Raw genomic sequence first — 6,298 nt, 5'->3', positions numbered from 1 at the left:
AATTATTAGATAAGGGTTTCATACGACCCAGTGTATCCCCATGGGGTGCTCCGGTACTATTAGTGAAGAAGAAGGATGGAACATTGAGGCTTTGTATTGATTATAGACAGTTGAATCAGGTGACCATCAAAAACAGGTATCCCATACATAGAATTGATGATTTGTTTGATCAATTGCAGGGTGCACAAGTATTCTCTAAGATTGACCTGAGGTCAGGTTACTATCAGTTGAAGATCAAGGAGGAGGATATTTCAAAAACAGCTTTCATAACTCGATATGGTCATTATGAATTCTTGGTGATGCCTTTTGGTTTGACAAATGCCCCTGCAGCTTTTATGGAACTAATGAATAGGACATTTCAACCGCTCTTGGATATCTGTGTAATTGTATTTATTGATGACATATTGGTGTATTCAAAGAGTAATCAGGAGCATGAGGAACACCTGAGAGATGTGTTGTCCATACTAAGAGAAAAGAAATTGTATGCAAAGTTCAGCAAATGTGAATTTTGGTTGAATGAAGTTGCTTTCTTAGGCCATGTGATTTCAGGGAAGGGTATATCTGTTGATCCAAGGAAAATAGAAGCTGTAGTTGAATGGGAAGTACCAACAAATGTAACAGAGGTTAGAAGTTTCTTGGGCATGGCAGGTTATTACAGGAGATTTGTGGAGGGATTTTCTCGAATTGCTCAACCTCTCACCAAACTCACTAAGAAGAATATGAAATTTGTATGGGGTGATGATTGTGAGCAAAGCTTTCAAGAGTTAAAAAGAAGATTGACTAGTGCCCCTATTCTCACTATTCCAAGTGGTAGTGAGGGATTTGTGGTTTATACTGATGCTTCAAGAAAGGGCTTAGGATGTGTTTTGATGCAGGAAGGGAGAGTAATTGCTTATGCTTCTAGGCAACTTAAGGGTTATGAATTTAATTATCCAACTCATGATTTGGAATTAGCAGCAATCATTTTTCCTCTAAAGATTTGGAGACATTATTTGTATGGTCGACAGTTTGAAATCTTCACTGATCACAAGAGTTTAAAATATATTTTCACTCAGAAGGAGTTGAACATGAGGCAGCGAAGATGGATAGAACTTCTGAAGGATTATGATTGTGCCATCCGTTATCACCCAGGCAAGGCCAATGTTGTAGCTGATGCACTTAGTAGGAAATCTACAAGTTTTATGGCTTGTCTGGTCGTGAAACAATGGAAGCTAATAGAAGAAAATTTTGATTTGAAAGCTTTGAGGAAAGAGCAAGACTCGATGATTTTCATGGCCTCCATTCAAGTGCAGTCTGATCTTATGCAACAAATTAAGGAAGGACAATTACGAGATCCACATTTAATCTACTTGAGGAGTGAAGTAGAAAAGGGATTGAAGCCACAATTTCAAATTTCAAAGGATGGCCTATTGAGATTTGGGGAGAGAGTATGTGTACCAAATGAACTAGATATCAAGAATCAAATCCTAACTGAAAGTCATACTTCAAAGTACACCCTACACCCTGGGAGCACTAAGATGTATAAAGATCTTCAAAGTCATTATTGGTGGGAAGGCATGAAGAAAGAAATTGCAATGTATGTTTCAAAATGTTTGACGTGTCAGCAAATCAAAGTAGAACACCAAAGACCTGGAGGGTTACTGCAACCTTTAGTTATTCCTGAATGGAAATGGGAATGTATTACTATGAACTTTGTTTCGGGACAACCTAGAACCTCGAGGAAGCATGATGCTATTTGGGTTATCATTGATAGGTTAACAAAATCTGCACATTTCCTACCGATTAATATGACGTATTCACTTGATAGACTTGCAGATTTATATGTTAATGAAATAGTAAGACTTCATGGTATTCCAAAGGAGATCATCTCTGATAGAGACTCCAGATTTCTCTCTAGATTCTGGAGAAGATTACAGGAATCAATGGGCACTAAAGTCAAGTTTAGTACTGCATATCATCCTCAGACTGACGGTCAGTCAGAAAGAACAATTCAAACACTTGAGGATTTACTCAGAGCCTATGTTATGGATTGGAAAGGTGAATGGGAGAAAGATATTTCACTTGTTGAGTTCACTTATAATAATAGTTATCATTCAAGTATTCAGATGGCCCCTTATGAAGCTTTATATGGGCGGAAGTGCATAACACCTATATGTTGGGAGGAAGTTGGTGATAGAAAGCTGTTAGCACCGGAAAAAGTACAAGAAACTACCGAGAAAATTCAAGTTATAAGAAAAAGGCTAAAAACTTCTTAGAGTCGTCAAAAGAGTTATGCCGACAATAGAAGGCGAGATATTGAGTTTGAAATCGGAGATATTGTATTCTTAAAAGTCTCCCCTTCCAAAGGCATTATAAGGTTTGGGAAGAAAGGAAAATTAAGCCCAAGATTTATTGGACCTTTTGAGGTTCTTGAGAGGGTTGGTTCTGTCGCTTACAGGATTGCCTTGCCACCAGCATTGTGCCATGTCCATGATATATTTCATGTCTCGATGATTAGGAAGTATATATATGACCCTTCTCACATCATCAAGTATGAGCTGGTGGAGATTGATAAAGATTTATCTTATGTGGAAGAGCCTATTCAGATTGTTGATAAGAAAGAAAAAGTCATAAGGAATCGGGTCATCCCGCTGGTTCAAGTAATTTGGAGACATCATTTTGGAGAGGAGACAACTTGAGAGCTAGAGGAGGAAATGAAGAAGGTGTACCCCCGTCTTTTCATCGATAGAGGTACGATAAATTTAGAGGACTAAAATTTTCTTTTAAGGGGGGGAGAGTGTAACACCCCTCATTACTGAATGTTCGTATAAATTTCTGGCGATAATGTGAGCTTCTATTTTAATTGACAGAAGAAACAGAGTATGGATTAGAGGTATCTTATTTTTAAAATTTGGGAGATCTGTTCAAAAAAGAAAAAAAAAAAAAGAATCTGAGGACCTATATGTAAACCCTAAGGACCTAATCGTGAATATGATAAAAACAAGGACTAAACTGCAAAATGCACCAAATGACAAATCCCACCGCTTAAGCTTCTCTGCCTTCGTTCTTAAGAAAGCAGAGAAGGCAGCTCGTGGGTGATCAGGGAAAGAAAGGAAGAAGAAGAAGAAGAAGAAGAAATTGGGGCTTTTAGGGTTTTTGCTTTAATCTTGTTACTTCGGGTCAAAATTTGCAAAGGCAAGTGTTCTAACCCCATCCTACAGAAGTATTAGACTCTGTTTTTATGTTGATTCAAAATAAATTGGAAGATTTCTGTTTTGAAACTGATATGACTCTTTTTGGACCTAAAACCATGGATTCTGAAATATTTTCGGTAAACTGACCCCTATACACTGCTTCGGCTGTAAGTTTTAGTATAAGATGTGAATTCAGGCAGGAACTATTTTGTTTGTAATTAGACTCTTATGTCTTACATTTCACACTGATTTTGTAGATTTTGGACACCGAATACTTACCCAAACATTTTTTTCAAATGAGCCTATAGACGCTGTAAAACAGAGTTCAAGATTTCTGACCTATCGCTACTAAAATGCCTATAACTCCCTGTTGAAAATTCTGATTTGTACCAAACTGATTTTATTTGAAACTAGACTTGAAAATCTTTCTTTTGACTTATGGTTTGAAAATTTTAGAATTCAAATGCCTATCCTATTATCTGTTGAATCTGACCCTATAAATTCTGCAAAACAGTGATTGTGATTTTGACCTTGTGTTACCAAATCATAGGTAACTCTGTGTTGGGAGCCCTGTTTCATATGAAATATGTTCCATCCGAATATAGATTGATATATGGTTTGACCATAGTCTTCTTATGGGTATTGGAGCAAGATTGTTATTCTGAAATATTCGTTTGATGTGCCACTGGAATTCTGTCCGAAATCGAGCTTTGGTCGATTTCGCGTATTCTGTTCTATTCCTTTGATTACTTGAATTCATCTAACCTTTTTATTTAAATTGAGCTAACTATAATTGGATTCCCTGTACACTCTTGCTTCCATTTTCCTTTCTAATATGAATACATTTGTGAGAGATTTGTTCCTTGCGTCATTTGTTCTTAAAAAGGCACATGTAAGCTTCGTTGTTCCGCGTGTGCTTCCGATGTATGCTACTTATTGTTGAAACTACCCTTTTGTACTCTGGTGTGTGGGATTGTCTGGACCTTTGCCAGAAATGGTAAAGGGTATGCGCTATTTGCCCGCTATGTGGGGTCCCGCTGTGAGGGATATTCTGTTTGCGCTTGTTGCCCGCTACGTGGGTATGTGATTAGAGCCTGCGATGCTCTGCCGGCCCCCTTTGACTTCACCTAGACGTGGGTGGATGGAGCCCCCAGAGGTGGGAGACTTTTGTGAGGTGGTCATTCAGAAATGGATGAATCACATTCTGACTGAGATCCCACTACACCCTCTATATGTTTGATATGACATCCAGAGTTTTGGTGAGTTTGTTTTTGTTCATACTCTGGATAAGATTGATATGATTGCAACGTCAAGGACGACGTTTGAGCTCTTGTATGATATGTGTACCGATATGCTCTGAAAGGCTTCATTCCCTGATGATTTTGCTTCGAAATGTTCCATATGCCGTTGATATGCTTTGAAACAATTTATATGCCATTGATAAGCTCCGATATGTTTCCTTTGTCTCTGATATGCTCCATTTACTCTATGCTCCATCTGTCAGGAACCTAATGGGTATGATTGGAAGGACAATTGTGATTCTGCACCTAATGATATTATGTCTACGAAATCGTATATTCTGCCATGTATTTTGAAACTGCACCACTTTGGAAATTGTACTATTTTGATATGGATATGTTAGTCACTTGCTGAGCTCTTTATGCTCACCCCATTTGTTGATAAATTTTTCAGGATAACGTATCGCTTGCTTAGATGTTACGAATGGGCTGAGGCAGTGGAAAGTTTAGAAGACGTTGGGCAGAACTTTTGTTAGCATATATGTAGTTGTGTATATAGCTACCTTGCATCTAATGAAATGTGACTATGAATCTAAACCTGTGGATTTTGTGTAAGTTAAAGGATCCCTCATGTATAGGGTTTTGGTATGTTAAATTAAATTTGTGTAATGGTATGAACTTATGGTAAATCGATGATTGTGGTGACTGCATAGATTTCCCCACTTGTGGATTTATATTGTGGTTTTTATTTTGATGAGTTGAGTTCAGATTGTATGAATTATCGAGAGATGTGTGCTATGTTTATGAATTGCACAGGGTTATGAATTGGTAGATTATAGAAGTGAAATTTTTGATCTGAATGTTTTCTTAGTGACCTCAAATATGTGTTTGGATCCTGGGTTTGTTGTGATGAAGATCTTAAATATTGTCGATATTTTGTCGGGTCGTGACACCAATAGTCGAACAAAGCCTCTACTGCCTTCGACAAACTTAAAGCAGCCATGACAACGACGCCGGTGCTTGGGCTACCAGATTTCAATAGACCCTTCATCATTGAGGTCGACGCATCTGGAGTCGGAATTGGAGCCGTTCTCATGCAAAATGATCGACAACTCGCATACACTAGCAAGGCATTATCTCCCTCTCATCAAAACATGTTAGTATATGATAAGGAGATGCTTGCCATTGTACACGTAGTAACGAGGTGGAGACCCTACCAGATCGGCCGGCGATTTCAAATTAAAACTGATCATAAAAGCCTCAAGTACTTTTTGGTGCAAAAGATATCATCCCCTGAGCAGCAAAAATGGGTAACCAAACTTCTTGGATTTGATTATGAAATTATTTACAAAAAGGGAAAAGAAAACGTTGTTGCAGATGCACTCTCACGGCTACCTGAACAAGCTAAGGTTTCAGCCATCTCCCTTCCTACCACCGGTCTCCTCGAGGATATTAGGGAAGAATGGAAGAGGGATCCAGAGATTAGCAACATCATAAAAAAAATTGGAGGAGGATCCAAGTGCAATAGCCCACTACACTTGGGATTCGAGGGATCTATGCTACAAAGGTCGCATTGTGCTTATACCTGACTCCCCTTGCATCACAATCATTTTGCATGAAATGCACTCCATACCTTCAGCAGGGCACTCTGGATTCCTATGAACCTACAAAAGAGTGAAGCAAAATTTTTATTGGAAAGGGATGAAAAAAATTATTGCTGAATATGTGGCACAATATGATGTATGTCAACAGCACAAGGGTGAAATTGTGGCAAATCCAGGGAAGCAACAACCACTGCCCATACCAGACTCAGTGTGGACTGACATCTCCATGGACTTCATTGAAGGGTTGCCATCTTCCAAAGGTAAAAGCACGATTCTCGTGGTG

The 6,298-nt window shown here is 38.5% G+C and overlaps 1 long non-coding RNA gene across 1 annotated transcript; it reads left to right on the top strand.

The window, feature by feature from the left end:
- The first annotated feature begins 2,368 nt into the window (after positions 1-2,368).
- LOC135611736 (uncharacterized) lies at positions 2,369-5,189 on the top strand. The gene is made up of 2 exons (XR_010486636.1): positions 2,369-3,174; positions 4,866-5,189. It is a non-coding gene; the product is annotated as an uncharacterized LOC135611736 (long non-coding RNA).
- Positions 5,190-6,298: the final 1,109 nt, after the last annotated feature.

The sequence above is a fragment of the Musa acuminata genome, chromosome BXJ2-5 (assembly GCF_036884655.1).
Source record: "Musa acuminata AAA Group cultivar baxijiao chromosome BXJ2-5, Cavendish_Baxijiao_AAA, whole genome shotgun sequence".
NCBI classification, from domain to species: domain Eukaryota; kingdom Viridiplantae; phylum Streptophyta; class Magnoliopsida; order Zingiberales; family Musaceae; genus Musa; species Musa acuminata.
Note: the sequence above shows the minus strand (reverse complement) of the source record. Positions and strands in the feature narration are given on the sequence as shown.